We start from the raw sequence: 17,568 nt of genomic DNA on the forward strand, positions 1-17,568 counted from the left end.
GTGCTAGTACTCCATGCACGCGCCTGAGATTGAGGGCTGTGTTCCTATTGGGCATGAAACCCGACTGATCCGGGGGAATCAATTGTGGGAGGTGGGATATCAATCTGTTTGCCAACAGTTTTGCAAAAATTTTTGCTTCTGCGTTTAGTAGCGATATCAGGCGGTAGGAGGTACAGTTTGTCGGGGGTTTGCCGGGTTTTGGGATAGCCACTATTGTCGCGAATCGTTGATCCATCGGGAGCTCCATATTTTCTATACTTTCGTTGTACATTGCTAGCAGGGGTGTGCTAATAGTCTCAGTCATAAGCTTGTACCATTCTATGGGAATGCCGTTGGGGCCCAGAGCTTTTCCCGATTGAACTGAACGGATTGCCGCTTGTACTTCTTCTGTCGTTGGGTCCGCCTCCAGTTCTAAGGCTGCTTCAGGTGTACGTGTCTGTATGTCGAGGGGGCGCTAGAGGGCGCACTGCGGGATGGTTGGCTCGTGAGTCAGCTCCGCCGGACGGGTGCAGGGTAAAGCGGCCTAAACCCACAAAAAGTACCGCTAGAAAAACGAAACGGACAGAACCAGTAATCGGAACATGCCGCCTAAAGACTACCGGCGCTGAATCTCAGTAAACAGCAGAGTTGACGGAAATATCGATGAAAAACCGTGCAGGCACGAGAAGCGATTCAAGATGACGGCTCACGGCACTCGGACCTGTAGGCTACTGTGACAGATCAAGAAGCAGGCATACGAAATGACCCGATCTGTCTGCAGCACACAAGCGCCACGAACGATTTGTGACCCAACGGGACGGCGCCGAAGTGCTGCAGGCTCCGCAAACGCTGTTTGCTGGTTTGCGTTTCAAGAGTTTCAAGATGGCGACTGCAGTGGAACGCACGGTGTAAAGAGCATCGGAGGGAAACCATCGGGACTCCTCTGAAGCCCGACATCAAAGCGGTCTCGGCGAACAGGTGCGTGGGGCGACTATTACGGTCAGAGGACAGGCGAGCTGGCTGCTGCAACGCGGGGCATACCATTGGACGGTTCGGCCGCGGACTCTAATACTGAGGCGCTGGGCCGCAGCAGAGGCGGGAATACACCAGGAGGCAAAAAGCGCACATCCATAGGTGCCGGTGCCGGGTATGTAACCGCGCTGGACGGCTAAAAAACAAAAACAAAAATAAATAAAAAATAAACATACAATCTGTGACAGACAGCGCCTACCTACATACAGTACGCAACGAGTGAAGGGGAACAGTGAGGCTGGCTGCCCAAGCAGGAAGCTTCTGCCAAACCTTAGTGCCTGCACCCACATGAGCTCACGCACCCATAAGATGAAAGCTTCACCCCGACATTGAAAGCACAGAGGAAGACATAATTGTGAGAGCTGCGGAGACACGGCAGGAACCACACGACTCATATGGCGAAAATAGACACGCATGGCGAAACACCATAGTGGCCATGCAAACAAGCCGTGTACCTGATGCATAAATCTGGAACGCTGTGGGCAACGCGAACACCCCAACGACACGAACTGAACGCCACAAAGGGTTCGAGAACTGTGAGCCCAGGGAAAGCACTGCGCAACCCCTTATAGCGCACCTGCAACATGGGGAAGCCTGAAAGACAGCAGACCAAGCTGAAGTTTGAGGCGAGGAAGCAACCAAAAAACACTGCGGTGACGTCGGACGCAGAGGGGGATAATGATGCAAGCGACGGGGCTGGCATGGAGGCAGTCCTAAGGGCAATACAGCAAAGCCTGCAGGAAATGAATAACAAGCTGGACAATGTGGTGCAACGCGTGGACAATATGGCCGCGAAGATCGAAAAACATGACTAGCGACTGGTGGAGGCAGAACAAAGGATATCCAGAGTGGAGGACGAGTCTAAGTCCACAACGAGAATATGCAGAGGTATGGAGAAAACGCTGGAAGTGTTGCGGGCTAAGGTGGAGGATCAGGAAGCCAGATCTAGACGCAGCAACGTCCGCATAGCAGGCCTGCCGGAATCCACCAACACAGGCAAAATGGAAAACTACATTGAGACGTTGCTAAAAGACTTATTCGGCGCTGAAAAACTGTCATCAGTCTTTCTTGTTGAACGCGCACACCATTCCTTAGCGCCTAAGCCAAAGCCGGGAGCTCCACCACGCATAATAATCGCCCGCATGCTCAACTACAGGGACAGAGATACAGTTCTCAGCCTGGCCAGGGAAATGGGTGAAGTCACATACCAAGGTAACACCCTGGAATTCTATCCGGACCACACCATGGCGGTTCAACTGGCACGCAAGGAATTCGCGCCAGTGAAAAAGAAACTGCGAGAACTAGGAGTCGAATACGCGATGCTGTATCCAGCGAAGCTCAAAATCACAAATGCGGGCAGACCCGTGGTTCTCCCCATAGTGCAAGCAGCGCAGGAGTACATCAAGAAACTGGGACAACGACGCAAGGCGCAGGGGCGAGATGACCAGGGAAGTGACAATGACTGAGACGACAGGAGGCTAAGTGAAGCTTCTGCGTACAGGATTTCGCACTGCTAGAAGCACCTCAACGCTGAAATCAGCTCAGACAATTCTTGATCGACATTATTGCAACATATGACGCACAGACGCAATTTCTTGGAGTCTCATGAGATCTTGCATGACTCCCAGTCTGGCTTCCGTACAAATCGTAGCACCGAAACCGCGCTCCTTGAGGTTTCTGAAACCATCAAGGGAGTGTTGGATACCGGGGGTAAAGTCATGCTGGTGTTGTTGGACCTGTCGGCGGCTTTTGACACCGTCCCCCATGATGGCCTTCTCGCAAGACTCTATGAGATTGGCCTGCGGGGGACGGTGCTCAAATGGTTTTCATCCTTTCTTGCCGACCGCCGGCAAACGATCTGGACGCCTCCTGACACCGCTGTGATGCCGCCTTTGGGAGTCGGGGTCCCTCAGGGCTCTATTTTGAGCCCGACCCTCTTTAACATCTTTCTGACCCCCTTGGCGGCGGTCGTGGAGTCTTTCGGTGTCCGGATCGTGTCATATGCCGACGACACCCAGCTCCTCTTCTCTTGCGAGAGAGGGGCCGACTTTGACGGGGAGAGTATCCGGAATTGCCTTGGGGCGGTGTTTGCATGGTTCCAACTGCACAGCCTCAAGTGCAATTCCGATAAGTCCGAGGTACTCTTTTTCGGGTGCGATACGGAGCCTAGCTGGCAGGCCTGGTGGCCCATTGACATGTTCCCTCCGTCCGGTTCTTCCCCTATGGTTAAGAACTTGGGGGTTAAGATGGATGGGGGACTGTCAATGAAAGCCCAGATTTTTGGGGTGACGGGCACCTGCTTCGGTCTTTTAAAAATGCTGCGGAGGTTCCTGCCTCTTTTGTCGGAGGAGCATAGGAGGCTGACAGTGCAGGCCCTGATAGGCTCCAGGTTGGATTATGCCAACATTCTTTACCTGGGCCTACCTGAGTACCTGCTGCAGCGGCTTCAGGTTGCGCAGAACGCGGCGGCCAGGGCCATTTTTGGTCTAAACAGACGCGCCAGCGCCTCCGGGCTTATGAGGACTTTGCACTGGCTACCGATCCGTAAACGGATCGCTTTTAAAGCCATGATATTGGCTTTTAAGGCACTCCACGCAGTAGGAGCAAAACATCTCCAAAAGAGAGTGGTCTTTTACCAGCCGGGCCGCTCTCTGCGGTCTGAATCGTTGCTTATGGCGGCCGTCCCTCGTATTAAGAGAGCTCGCTTGGGCGGCCGCTCTTTCAGTCTGCTGGCCCCACAGATGTGGAATTCGCTTCCACTCTTACTTCGGGGAGCGACCAGTCTTTTGGACTTTAGGAGAGGTCTTAAAACCTGGTTGTTTACCCAGTAGGCCTCCCTAGTCGCTCTTCCTTGTTCTCTGTGTCTGTGGTGTTTTCTTTTTTAATTGTGTTATGTTATTCTGAACCTGTTCCCCTTACTTAAAGCGCCGGGACACTCTTTTTGAGTATCCGTTGCGCTATATAAAAACTTAAATAACATAACATAACATAACACAGCAGGTGAGCCAGGCTGTGTACAGGTGCAGGTGGGGGCCCATAAGTGCCTTACGAACGGACCCAAACTGCACTCTAAGTACACGCCCGCAACATGCACAGTGAGTAACCTTGTAGTCCAAAACGGACATGGGGCACTGGAGGGACAGCAGGAATGTGAAATGTGTTTATTGTGGATTATCTGCACTATACAGACGATACGCAACACTAGCTGACGGACAGCCACTTATTGTTGCCTGCACAGTACTGTAGGTGATGCCCACGGAAACGACTGAAGGGACAAAATGCAGGTGCTGGATTCAAATTATGTTCAGTCTAACGCACACAGCATTACTATGGGATAATTGGTAACTGTTGGGTTTTGGCGGATGGCTGCCAACAGAGACTGCCGGGAAATGGGTGGTAAAAGAGACACTATAGTTCAAACAACAGCACGTGCACCCGTCCACATCCACTAAGTGGATGGAGATGTGTGTACCTGGCGACACCCCCAAGCGGGTGCACCCCTATTTCAGTTCTGATACCAGTTTGGTTAAATTAAGGGGATGGCTTTGGCAAAGTTTGGGTGCTGAAGTGGGCGGGGGGAGGGACTGGGACCTGGGGGATGTTCGTACTGATTCACTGTGTCTGAGAAGCATTGCGACCTCTTTTTTCACCACCAGCACTGCGAGAACATGTATACTGAAACACATGCGTGGGCATTGCGAAATGGTTGTGCCTGGAGCGCTTGGTCACACCATGATAAAACGACATCCCACCTCACTGACATGACACGACCTACCACACTGAACTTCATTACGTGGAACGTTAGGGGTCTGGGTAATCTGAAAAAGATTCGGCAGATATTTGCATACTTTGATAGATTGCATGTTGACATAGCTTTTCTACAGGAAACGCACTTAGCTGCCAACACCACCTCCACACTGGGCGCTAGATGGGCAGAGTCAGTGACCAGCTCACATTACTCCTCTTATTACCGAGGGGTCAGCATTTTAATACGGAAGGGGGTACACTTTGAGATCTCGACTGTATACAGAGACGCCGAAGGACGAAGCGTCATTGTCATAGGCATGGTGAGACATCGTCAAGTTGCTTTGGTGAACACGTATGGCCCCAACACGGATGACCCAGGGTTCTTTGCGAAATTGTGGCATACCATATCAAATTTCCAGATCGAGAACATAATATGGGGAGGTGATTTCAACATAGCTTTAAGGGATGAGCTAGATAGACTAGAGCCGCATACACGAGCGAGAGCGACTCTTCACGATGCGCTGACGGATTTACAAATGACTGACATATGGAGGGTCCACCGACCGGGGGAGCTCATGGCGACACACATAACGGCGGCACACAATAGTTGGTCTAGGCTGGATTACTGGCTAGGCACGCGGGAGGTGGTAGCATGGACCGTCTCTGTAAAACATTTGCCGAGAACGCTATCAGACCACAGCCCTGTACTTTTAGCAGTGGACATACCACATTACGAGCCCGCACCTTTCACGTGGCGATTTAATACTGGAGCTTTACGGGACCCTTTATACACTGACACCATTCATAAGGCAATAGTGGAATACTTTGACCTCAACTGCCCCACGACGGATGACCCTTGTCTCCTGTGGGAAGCTTTTAAGGCTACATTGCGGGGGGTATGCATTAGCACAACCACGGGCATACTGAAAGATATACGACAGCAATTAAGAGCACGTGAAAACACGATACAAACATTAGAACAAAGGTACACGCAAACGAGGGACATCGCACTACTGGGGGAAATACAATTGCTCCTAAAAGAACACCAGCACTTTGCGGCAGACGAGCTGAAATACATAACCAAGCGCAAAACAGCCAGAATGTATGGTGAGGGGGGCAGACCTGGCAGGGCACTAGCTGAGAAAATATGCTCAGGACGAGCGCCTCAACATATTGCTACAATCAAAACTTGAGCGGGAACAGTGACACGTGACATTAAAGTCATAATGGGTGAATTCATGGACACTTACGGCCAACTATATGAAGCACGTCCCTCGATGCCACAGGAAGAAATGCTGACATATATGGCAGATGTAGAAATGGCGTGGTTATCGAATAACAATCGAATACCTAGCTCGCCCTATAACTGTAGAGGAAGTTGTAGACACAATCAAACATCTGCCAAATGGCAAGGCACCGGGACCTGATGGGTTCTCAATAGAGTTTTATAAGGCATTCGCGGATCTGCTGGCTCCGCACCTAGTGAGACTATATGGAGCAGCACACGAGGCACAAACTCTCCCGACGTCAATGAGGGAAGCCTTGCTGATTGCATTGTTGAAGCCAGGAAAGGATGAGGAACAATGTGACTCTTACCGCCCCTTATCCCTTATAAATGTGGACACAAAAATAATAGCAAGCCTCTTAGAGTCAAGACTCAAACCTCTAATGCCATTACTGGTGAGACCTGACCAGTCCGGCTTCATCCAGGATAGGTCGACGACACATAACACACGCACGCTCTTTGCACTAGCCCATTATCTGGCACCAGAGGTCAAAGCTGTGGCGGTACTCTTAGACGCAGCCAAAGCGTTTGACACGATAGACTGGAATTTTCTACACACGGTACTGTTACAAATGGGATTTCCTCCGATATTCACACAATGGATCTCAATGCTTTACACGAACTTGTCAGCACGTGTCAGGGTAAACAAACATGTCTCGGAGCCGATTGCAATATGTCGCGGGACGAGACAGGGGTGCCCACTCTCCCCGATGCTTTTTGCTTTAGTACTAGAGCCATTAGCTTGCAAAATAAGACAACACCACCACTACTCAGCCATACAACTCCCAACACGCTCTATACACATCTCACTGTACGCAGATGACATGGTTCTTTATGTTAAAAATCCAGAACAACACCTCAACCCTTTATTGCGTGAATACATCAAATTTGGCCACTACTCAGGACTGCAGATAAATTGGACAAAATCCCTCATCCTGGCGTTGACAGATAGCACAATCCCATCCACCCTGGATTACCCACTAGAATGGCAGGACGAACCGACCAGGTATTTGGGAGTATGGTTTCATAGAGACCCAGAACTGGTCATCAGAACCAACTATGGGAGAGTGATATCATCTCTAGACGACAAAATCAAGCGATGGAATAAATTACCGCTATCGCTAGCGGACAGAGCTGCTATCGTGAAGATGATGATACTGCCTAAGTTCCTTTATCTGTTTGCTAACATCCCCATTAAACCTCCGGCAGAGGTGTTCCGTAACATTAACAAATTAGTACTGAGTCTACTCTGGGCGGGCAAGCAAGCCAGATTAGAATTACAAACAATGACGCTGCCATATGAAAAAGGGGGTTTCAAGGTCCCAGACATTTATCTTTATTCAGTCAGTCATAAGCTTTTATTCGATATGCAAGATATCTTATAAGCACACTTACAATACAGTCATTTACAATGTACAAAAAGCATCACTTATAGAAGTCAGTATAAAAACTCATTTAAAAGAGATAAGAGGACATGAGATGTCCGGTAATAATTTAACTAAAAAAAGAATTAAATCGCTACTGACAATCTCTTACAACGAATAAGCCAAAACTGTTTTAAAAATTTCGCTATTCCACATACAATTGGGGGGGATGTGTCCGTAGTTAGAATGCGTAAAGCTGCTAAATGGCTACGTGTACCCATGTTTCGGCAAAGAGGTTTCAGCCAAAAACTCCTGGGCCTTGCATAGTCCGGGCATTCAAACAGGACATGCGCAACGGACTCTATCTTACTCGGGCAACAAGCACAATTGGGGGACGTACGGACCACTGAATTCCAGTTTGAAACCACAGCACCAAGTGGAAGGGAACCAACTCTAAATTTAAAATAAAGGGCTCGGTCAAAGGGGAGGGTAATTAGATCCAAGTAGGGCTCAAATACCACAATATCTTTAACTAGTAAAAAGGCAGCAGTAGACTTGCAATGGTTCGAGTTTGTAATAAGGTGCTCCGCAGCCCATTTCCAGAAAAGGGCTTTAACAACCTCTTTCGGGGGGGGCTGAACGTGATGACCAACAGTCCCCCAGTCCGATTTTCTCCATAAGCTTTTTAGTGTCTCTTAGCCATCTTATTTTTGCCCAGCCCCCCAGGCTCATTATTTCCCCCAGGCCGTCAGCGTAGGATTTTAACTCTTCACCCCTCCAAATTTGTGTCCATAAAAGGAGAGGGCGAAACAGAGCTTGATCTTTGATGCTTTTACAGCCTGTATCCAACAACACTGGTACAGATGGTGTGCTCAGGGGGATGGCAATAATTGATTTTAGTAGCTTACTCTCCGCTGTCGCCAGAGCGTCCAATCGACAGTGGCCCCACAGTTCTGCCCCATACAAGGCTGATGTCACTACCTTGGCCTTGTAAATTTCAATTACTGGGGTGAGTGATCTCCTGGGTGAGGCCCGGAACTCCCTCATGAGAGCCCCTCCTACTCTCTTGTGGTTAAGGACCATTTTGTCTATGTGGTTTGCCCAAGACATTCTATCCGTTATCCGAATTCCGAGGTAATCGAATTCGGATACTTTCTCTAGGGCAACAGAGTTAAGCGTAGGTGGGCGGCCCAGTTTCCTTGGTGGATTTATGACTAAATATTTAGTTTTGTCCACGTTTATTATTAAACCTTTTGCAGCACAAAACTCCTGGAAACGCGTTAACAATTTCTGGAGACCTTGGGGAGTCTTCGAGATCAAAAGCGTGTCATCCGCAAAAAGCAGGGTGGGGATCCGGACTCCTCCGAGACAGGGGGCGTCGGCTGGTTCTTGTTGAAGATGTTCTACCACCCCATTCACATATAGTGAAAATAGGGTGGGCGCCAGGACGCAGCCCTGTCTTACACCCCTAGACACCGGTATTTTCTCAGTGAGCTCTCCGTTTTTACCCCAACGGACCTGTGCAAAGGTGTGGACATGGAGGCTAATGAGGAGGGACAAGATGTACGGGGGTAATCCCAACTCATAAAGCACCCTCCATAGTTCTTCCCGGGGGACTAGGTCAAAGGCAGTCTTCAGGTCTATAAAGGCCAAATAGAGACTACCCTTGCCTAGTTCCACCACCTTCCACCCCAGAAGTGCCAACCAAAACACCTGCTCTATTGTCCCCATTCCTGCCCGAAAACCTGCCTGGAAGTCCGATAGGATTTTATTCTCCTCCACCCACTGGAGGATCCTTCCGAGTATAGCTTTACCAGCTATCTTTTGGGTGGAGTCTATCAGACTTTTGGGGCGGTAGTTCCCCGGGGTTTCCCTACACCCTTTTTTATAAATCGGGACCACCACCGCCCCTTTCCAGGATTCTGGCACTGCCCCTCCCATCATGATTTCGTTGAGGAGAGCGGCAATCACCCTTCCCCATTCCACTGGGTATGCCCTCATAAGATCCCCCGGGAGACCGTCTGGGCCCGCTGCCTTGCGGGGTGCTACCCACCCTATAACCCTTTCAATCTCTAAGGGAGTGAAGAGATCATAGGCGTGAGGTTCAATTACTAGTGTAAGGTTCAACCCAACATTCAGTTCCCCATCTGGAGGGAGGTATAAAGCCCCAAAATGTTTTACCCAGTTTTGAGGCGGGATGTTGCAGGGTCTCATAGCTGCATCGGGTTTATTCCGTGTACCTATAAGATTCCAAAAAGCCCCTGAGTCCCTACTTTTACTAGCTTGGAGCAGGTCTTCCCAGAACTTGTCTTCCCACTCCCTCCTAGCAGTTTTGAGGGATTTATTGTAGGCCTTCCTTGCTTCCTGTATGTCACTGCGGGGTTTATGCTTTACTGCCTCAACTAACTTTGCCTTGTTAACCCTACATGATTGGGTATACCAACCATCATCTAGTTTTTTAGATCTTTTATTACCCGACTTACTAGAGTGCGAGGTGAACACATTAGTCAAGGCCTCTACCAGGGAGACAAAGAGCCCACTCACTCTACCCACCCCATCTAGAGGGGACCCAAGGGATGTCACCGCATGCTTTAAGAGGGATGAAATTTCCCCTACCCTTGCCTCAGAGAGGACCAATTTCGCCCATTTTATTCGTCTACCGCAGAGCGAGACTTCAGACTCATCGGGGGGTGCAATTACCGGGTTGATGTTTTCCTTCCTTACGGGACGCCACCACTGGTCCATGCTTAAGGAGAGTGAGTTGTGGTCGCTTTCAGTCGTGGGGACCACCAGCATGTCCCTTACATAGGTCCATAGGTATACATCTATTAACAAATAATCTATCCTAGAGGTGTGTCCTGGTCTGTTATACGTATGGGCCCCCCCCCTATCCGAGGTTGTCCTCCCATTGGCTGCCCTTAAATTAAATTCGAGACTCAGGGAATATAACTGGAGCGCCACTTCTGACCACCTCCTGATCGGTGGGATTTCCAATACGGGGATCTCCAGCCTGGCATCCTCCTCGTCTTGTTCAAGGGCAACGTCCGAGCCCAAAGGCTCGAACGTACAATTCATGTCGCCTGCAACCAATGTGCGCATCTTGTGTGGGGTATTCTTTAGGATGGTCTCAAGGAGAAATATTACAGGAGACTTTCTCCCGCCCTTAGTCCCACGGGCATAAACATTATAGATATTTAAAACCAGTCTTCCCCTTTGATCTATTAAGGTAATATTTTGGATATCCGGGCAGCCTGTGGGAAACTCATCTATTCTGCAGTCTAGAGAGGCTGCAACCCGAATGAGAAGGCCGCCCGAGGGACGCCCTCTCCCTGTTTCCGAGACTTGAGCGGGGAAAAAATAGGAAGAGTATCCCACCCTATGGACCGGCACCAGGCTCCATGTCTCTTGAAAAATACACACAGAGTGCTCATCAACCCAAGCAGTAAAGTCTGGTAGAGCCAGCTTTCTTGCAATCCCTGCGACATTCCAGCTGAAAACCTTAAATACTAGGTCCGTCACAGCTGAAATGTCTCTGGGCGCAAGAATATCCCCGTCTGTGGTCCTCATCAATAATGTCTGGGGGGAGCAAGGATCTTGGGGAATAACTTTAGAGACTAACATCCCGCTAGTCGAGAGAGTTTGGGTGGGTGGTTCTCCAATTGGATCTACTCTACTCCCAATTTCCAGTCAGTGGGGCCTTAAAGCCCACAAATGATTCACCCTTGTGCCCCCCATTGCCCCTGCCCAATGTGTCTCCCAATTTTGACAGAAATCAGGGGACCTTAGGCTTTTTCCAGTTAAGCTAACAATTTGCCTGGGGTAAAAATAGGATAGATCTACCACTTTAACCCCTGGTGCCCCCATATTTTTAATCGGAGTACAGATAGAGGGCACTACTCTTGGGTCTTGAAAATTTATAATTATGCAATCCCCTTCCTGAGTTTTTTTTCCCTGCCCTACCCACCCGACTCTACGGGAACTTAGAATGATCCCATCTACACCCAACGGAATTGGCTTGTTTGCCTTCAGCCAATGGATGCACTTGTTCTTGAGTGATTGGTGGTTTTCCATCTGGCCTTCCTTTAAAGGGGGAACATTTACCATGACAACAACAAAGGGTTGGCAGTCTGGCGGAAGGTTTACTGGAGGGATCCGACGTACTGGATTTCTAGGGACCGATAGAGTGGTAACTGGGGCTGTAGGTTGGGACATAGGTCTAGAGGTTTTCCCTATCACTAAACCTTGGGATTTGTCGCGTGTGCCAGACGTTTGGATGTCTTTCGCTTTACCACTAGCTATCTGTGGCTGCTTTTGTGGGATAGGCTTGAGCTTATTTATAGCAGGCTCTAAGCGTGCTGGTGACCCCTTGCGTTTTGGCCCTGCTTTGGGAGGGGGAGAGGATTTAGGAGCTGGAGTTAATGCACTATTAGGGTCAACCTTCTTTAAACAATTTGGGGGCTTAGGGTCTCTCTGGGGTGGTAGTTCGTTCCCCTTTGCACCCATGTCCTGGTTTTCACTCACTCTAGCTAGTTGTTTAAATGTAGTTTTGAGTGAGTGGAACCCGACAAGGGTTGATTGCTCTAATTTGTCTATCCTCGCCCCCAGACCCTTAACCTGTATTAGTAGGGGCCTCAAGAGACTATTTACCTTCTCGAGGATGTTTTCAATGATTACAGAGTCAGTGAGCTTAGGAACATTAGTGGTGTTATCGTCTGTGCGTGGCCCCTTGGGGGAGACCACAACAACCCCTTCTATGTCAACTTCATTCTCTGAAGACCGGCCCCTTGCATTTCTCATATCAAATCCTGAGTGCTTTCTTACTCTTTGATAAAGAGCGGCCTGCCTGACTAGCCTACCCTTTTTACGTTTTCTTGCCTTTTTACTTATAAACCTATTATCCTGCCTGGTTTCGGGAGTTTGAAAGTTTGGGGACACCCCATCTGGGACCCCATCTGGTATAACTGTGATGGGGGAGGGCGATTTTGGAGATAGAGGGACACTAATGGCTTCGTTTAGGGGTTTAGATGTTACGGGTGGAAACAATTTACTAAGCCCACCATCTTCTACAGTAGCAGTTTTGAGAAGCGCGGCCAGATTTTCCAGCCTATCTATATTTTGCCCTATTTCCGCCAACTGGGGAGGGTCTATAGAGTCGCCAGAAACACCGGGTAGGGGAGCGGAAAGAACCCGCTCACTGGCCGGTGTAAGCGACTGGGCGGCAACCCCCAAGGATGAACGTCTTAAAGGGAGGTAGACCTCAGATAGACACCGCTCAGACATAGCAATCTCCTTTTCTATCACCGCCGCCACCCGGGTAATGAAACGGTCCATTGATCCAATAACAGGGCTCCCAGCAATGGACCCCCTTTCACCTTCACTCCTAAGGAGTTTTCCAGAGCGGGTAGACATGATTGCAAGGAACACCACGGGGCCTCACACAGGGCGTGTCTACACACTGCTGATGAGGAGGAAGGGGACGTGGCCCAGCCCAGCCTCTGACAGCCCCTGACTGCCACAGACTGCCCGCCCTTTGCCGCCACAGACTGCCCGCCCTTTGCTCGGGCTTCGCTCGGCGTCCCGCTCGCGTCCCGCTGCGTGACGAGCTGTTCGTAAAGTAGGGGGCGTTGCAGGCAGGGGCATGTCTGTAGGTGGGCGCGTCCGCCTGTGCAGCTGGGGAAGCAGGGACTCCTGGTCTTCCGAGTCCCTGCTTAGCGCCGACGTGCTGGTCCTTCCAGGCGCCTCCCAGTGACCAGCGCTTTTACCTCGCCTCTCCCTCCTTCCAAGCCGCGAAGCGGCACCCGCGGAGCGGGTGCGGCGAGAGGCAGCGGCAACACAGGACAGCCCAAGAAGAGTCAGACCCGAGAACACAGGGTCAAACGGCAACCTCCACAACTTTCAGGTGGGTCCCGCAGGGTGAAGAGAACACGCGCCTTTTCTCCTGGTCAGGCGGGGGCGTGTCTGTAGGTGGGCGCGTCCGCCTGTGCAGCTGGGGAAGCAGGGACTCCTGGTCTTCCGAGTCCCTGCTTAGCGCCGACGTGCTGGTCCTTCCAGGCGCCTCCCAGTGACCATTTATCTTTATTATCTCTGCGCCCAGGCGCAATTCGCGCATTACTGGTACCACGAGATTCCCTTCCTAACGCATGTAGCGGTGGAAAGGGGCGATGCTGCCCCAATCCCATTAGCCAACATATTGCCACATAAGCGAACTAGACTGCATGAGCGGGACATAAACCCGGTGAACACCACCACCGAAGCGTGGAGGCTGATGGGTAAGAAAGCTGGAAGATTACCACTTTATGCACCAGCGCTCCCGTTAGCAAATCACCCGGCACTTTCAGTTACTCTAGAACAGGTAGGAATGGACTTGCTGCGGCACGCTGGTATTGACACAATGGGCGATTTGTATAAAGAAGGGGTTTTTCAAACACTAGACAAGCTGAGGTACATTAGTCATCCGACACTGTTATTCAGCTTTAACTACTATACGCTGCAAAGAGCAGTGAGAGAACACTTTGCCACTTTTCCGGAGGAGCCCCAGACCCTGGCCCCACTGCAACTTGTCCTGACAACACCCACCGCCACACACCTTGTATCAAGGTTATACACAAGCATACAGATGGACATTGGGGGGAACACTGAGGGGATGAGAGATAAATGGTGCGCAATGTTGGACGGCACGTTGACAGAGGAAGAATGGGAAACAACATGCACACTCACTAGCATGCTAACACCAAATGGAAACCTTAGGATTATTCATTATAAATACATACACCAAATGTACTATACGCCTAAGAGGCTCCACAGGCATGGGTTACGAGAAGACTCGAGATGTGTACGATGCAAGCAAGATAACGCAGACTTCATACATTTAGCATGGCAGTGTCACTCAGCGGCAAGGTACTGGGTACAGGTGGTACAGGCAGTCAGTGAAATGCTTGGGGAGAACTCGACTGCACGATCAAAGTCTGTTTGTTAGGCCTTGTCCCGCAGCTCAGAGCGCAGAAACGACAGTTTTGTGTGGTCGCACTTTTAATGGCAAAAAGGAGGGTTTCCCTGCATTGGAATGGTAAAATGGGTCCGAAGATGAAAAACTGGTTAGAAGACTTAACATATTGCCGAGATACGCTGGCAACGTATGAGGAGGAATTGCCGGCCGGATCACGCCCAAAGGATTACTGGATGTATTTGAGGGATTATCTCCTGGCGCAATCACTAGACCGAGACGAGTAATACGAATAGGATGGATTGCCATATGGCTGATACAAATGTGCGACGTTTGCAATCCTTAATAGGGGGAGGGAGAATGCTGTGACACAGTGATTAAAGTTGAAATAGTTCTTACCTATCTTTGTTTTAAGGTTTAAGGAAAAGATAAAATACAAAATGTAAGAAAATAGACACGCTATGATAAATGTGATCCACTGCACTACAACGCAAATGCTGTTCGCTGCAACGCCGCCGGTCCTATGGATGTCGGCTGATGGGCTGTGTATACCTAACACCATCATGCAATTACTGTAAACGAATGTAGCCGGCCTGTTATGGTTGTAGGCGCAAAGTTGTGATTAAACCTGTGAAATGTGAAATAAACGTCTTACACAAAAAAAAAAAGAAAAGTGTCTGTATGTCTATGTGCCTGAGTGAGTCCATTGCTTCAACCTCCGATACTTTTCGGTCTGGAGTGTAGACCTCTCTGAAATACTCTGCCAGTGTGTGTACAATCTCTTCCGGATGCGTCAGGAGAGCTCCCTCCCATGTTCGTAACTGTTGTATACCCCTGGATCCTTCCCCTCTTTTATCCAGCCAAGCCAGCATTTTCCCTGCTTTATCTCCCACATCGTATATTTTGTTTGCTGTTGCTGTGATGTTCTCGGCAGTTCGGTTCTTAAGGTGGTCCCTATATCGCTGCTGCAGCATGCTCAGGGCGTGTGCCGTTTCCGGTGTGGGATCTGCCATGTGTGCCGTGTCTGCTGCCTGCAAAGCTAATTCCAACTCAGCCATCTCACTCTGTTGTGCCCGCCTATACCCGGTAATAGAGGCTATTGCTTGTCCCCTAAGGACTGTCTTATATGCTTCCCAGACTATTGATGGTGATTCTACTGATGTTGTGTTTTCCGTAAAATAATGTGTAGTCGTGCTTTTAAGTTCCTTCTTAATATTGGGAATCTTAAGCTAGTTAGGGTAGATAGGATATAGTCTCTTACGCGATTTCTTCCGGCAGGAGAGAGTTAGTATGACCGGGGAGTGATCCGAGATGCCCCTGGGCCGTATTTCCACCTGCTCGACGTTTTGCAGCCTAGTGCCCAACATCAGGAAGTAGTCTATTCGCGATAGACTATTGTGCACTGTGGAGTGATACGTGTATTGGCAAGCTGCGGGGTGCCTGATTCTCCAAACATCTACCAACCCCATCGCCTCTAAGAAGCCATGGATCCGGGAGGGGCCAGTCGTCTGAGGTTGAGCCGGGAACCTGTCTACGTTGGCGTTTACTGTTGTATTGAAGTCTCCTCCTATAATTAGATCACCTTCTGGTAGGGACAGAATGAACTCTCCCAGTGCAGGTAGTGCCTCTGATTGGAGCGCCGGCGGTATATAAACTGATACTATATTTAGAAGTCTACCCTCCCATTGCCCCTGTATTGCTGCAAAACGTCCCTGGTCATGAAATGAAATGAAATGAAAAGGGGATTTGTAGAGCGCGGCTGCTGCCCGAGGGCGTCCAAGCGTCTATCTTACTCTGTAATATTATGAGTGGAGAGGTTTTCTTTACTAGGATACCCGTCCCTCTCGATCCCGAGGAGAATTCTGAGTGTGCTGCCATTTTGTAGCCCCATCTATCCAGAGCCTTGCATGCTTGTCCTGTAAGGTGTGTCTCTTGTAGGAGTACCAGTGCTGGGCCATGTCATTTTAAGGCCTTGAGTACCAGTCCCCTTTTTATTTTATCGCCCAACCCTCTTACATTCCATGTTACGATCCGAAGGGGTGCCACTGGGGTCTCTTGTGGTATTGCACTAGTGTTATTAAGCTGTAAGTCTAGTGCCATGAGTGATTTGTTTAGGTATGAGGAATCGCTGCTGTGTCAAGACAATAAAGTACCTGCCCACTAATCGGGCGTGTGATGTGTCCATGCTGCCGCACCCTGCCATGATCTCAAGGAACAAAAAACTAGGAAGGTTACCCCCACTTCCTCCCCCCTCTCTGTTTCTCTGCTTAACGTACTTGCATCTGCCCGCCACCCCAACTTAGCATTGAGTATATCAACATTAGAAAGTCCACGAATTGTTCCCCCCCCGGGTGCCTCCCTCCCTCCCTGCCAAACGGACTCACAACCGCCCGCCACCCCAACTTAGCAGAGTGCTTCTTCCCAACCCCAACCATGTTACTTGCTTGTCAGGGGTAAAGGGTCCAATAGGAGCTGCAGTCCTTCTTGCCCTCCAAGGCCCGCCTCAGTCCAGTGTCCACTGCAGGTCCGACCGTAAATGTTCATACATTTAGTGAATTTGCCGGGTGTCACATGTATGGTGGCGTTATTCGTGGTTTTCATCCTCCGTCACCAGTTCTGGCGATTGTTCCGTATCTGGGCGTCTTGATGCTTGGCTTCCTGGGACCTCCACTTCGTCGCGGCGGCGGTGATTCCTGCTTCCACGATTGGTGTTACCCACCGGCCTCCAGCCCTCGAGCCAGTCATGCGCCGCTTCTGGTGTCTCGAAGAACCATGCTTTCCCGTCAGTCACCACTCTCAGTTTCGCGGGAAATAACATGGAGTAAGGTAATTCCTGTGTTCGCAACGCTGTTTTGACCTCCAGAAAACTGAGACCGCTGCCGTGTAATCCGGAAAGAAGGTAATTGTGGAGTTATGAATCCGTATTGGAGGTGAGATTCTCGCCGTCTGCAGGATTACATCCCTGTCTCTGAAGTTGAATAGTCTGGCGAGTACTGGTCTCGGGGGTGCTCCCGGTTTGGGCCTGCCACAGGGAACCCTATGGCCTCTTTCCACAGAGAAGAAGCTGGAGAGTCCCTTGGGTTGCAGTCTCGTCTTCACCAGCTCTTCCACGTAAAGGTCCATTGCTTGTGCGCCTTCACTCTCCGGAATACCGAGAATGCGTACGTTGTTCCGCCACGAGCGTCCTTCTTAGTCGTCGAGTTTTTCGGTGAGTAGCT

Source organism: Lissotriton helveticus, chromosome 1_1 (genome assembly GCF_964261635.1).
Source record: "Lissotriton helveticus chromosome 1_1, aLisHel1.1, whole genome shotgun sequence".
Classification (NCBI taxonomy): domain Eukaryota; kingdom Metazoa; phylum Chordata; class Amphibia; order Caudata; family Salamandridae; genus Lissotriton; species Lissotriton helveticus.